Source organism: Aureococcus anophagefferens, assembly GCF_000186865.1.
Source record: "Aureococcus anophagefferens unplaced genomic scaffold AURANscaffold_396, whole genome shotgun sequence".
NCBI classification, from domain to species: Eukaryota; class Pelagophyceae; order Pelagomonadales; family Pelagomonadaceae; genus Aureococcus; species Aureococcus anophagefferens.
This window is the reverse complement of record NW_008705901.1, coordinates 1-1437: the sequence shown is the minus strand read 5'-3', so window position 1 is coordinate 1437 and position 1437 is coordinate 1.

Genomic DNA, 1437 nt, shown 5'->3' with positions numbered 1-1437 from the left:
CCCCGCGGCGCAAGCTCGCGTCGCGGCGCCACGGCTACGAGACCCAGTTCGACGACCTCGAGGGCGCGACGCCCGCGCTCGCGGCGCTCAACGAGAAACTGGACCTCATGGAGCAGCGCAATTCCGCGCTGAGCCGCCAGAACCAGCGGCTCCTCGACGCGCTCTCGGGCGTCGTCGGCCATCTGCCGGACGCGCGGGACCTCGCCGCGGCCGCCGTCGCCCGCGTCCCCGGCGCCGCCGCCGTCGCGGGCGCCGTGCCGAACGCGCCGGAATCGCCGCTCATGTCGTCGTTCACGCTCGACGACTTCATCGAGCCGATCGCGTCGCCGCGGCGGCCGCCGCTCCGGACGCCCGACGGGAACCTCGACAACTTCGCCGACTTCTTCTGCCGGAAGAACGACCCCGCGTAACCCGTTCGTTCGTTATGGGAGTTGTGACTGATCCTTCGGTGATGTTGCCCTTCAACTTGAAGCCTGCTTGATGTTTTTTTCCTCGTATCGCGATCCGCAAGCTGAAGTGCCGCGTCTCGTCGTCGCGCCGCACCGCACGCAGCCTGAAGTGCGACAAATTGTCGCACCACCTCTCTCTCTGCTCGCACCCTAGAGCACCTCGCCGCGCCGCCTCTCCTTCGTGGAGTTCTTTTAGAGGCGGCGCAGTAACACGCGAGAACTCCACTGCAAAAAAACACTGCAACACACCATGCGCAAAGTCCTCGTCCAGCTCGACTACTACCTCGGCGGCCAGTTCGCGGGCCTGACGAGCGGCCTCGCGCGCGGGGCCTTCGCCGCGCGGGGCCTCGATGTGCGCGTCGCGCCGCCGTGCGCGCCCGGCGGCGAGGGCGACGCCGTGCTCGCGCGCCAGCGCGCGGACCCGTCGTCCGTCGTCGTCGGCGTCTGCGAGCAGAACTCGCTCGCGGCGGCGGCGCCCGTCAAGGCCTTTGGGGCCATGTTCGACCGGTCGCCGCTCGCCGTCGTCGCCAAGCGCGGCGCGGCGCTCCGCAAGGTCGCGGTGCACGCCGACTCCGCGGAGCTCGTCGCCGAGGCCCTCGGCGTCGACGTCGTCGTCGTCGAGCGCGCCGACGAGGCGCACCGCGCGGCGCTCCTCGCCGGCGGCGCCGTCGACGGCGTCCAGTGCTACCACACGACGGAACCGCTCGCGTTCTTCGCGCCCGGCGGCGGCCTCGATGCTCGCGAGCACGAGGTCAAGTCGATCTGCGCGACGGCGCCCGGGTCGCTCGGCGCGCTGGACCTGGGCTACTCGCAGGCCCTCTTCGCGGACGCGGACGCGCCGCAAGCCACGCTCGACGCCTTCCTCGCGGCGCTAATGGAGGGCTGGGCGATCGCGGCCGAGGACCCGATCCTCGCCGGCGAGGTCCTCGCGGCGCACGAGGCCGCCGACGACGCCGCGCTCTTCGGCGGCGCCGGCCGCGACGCGCTC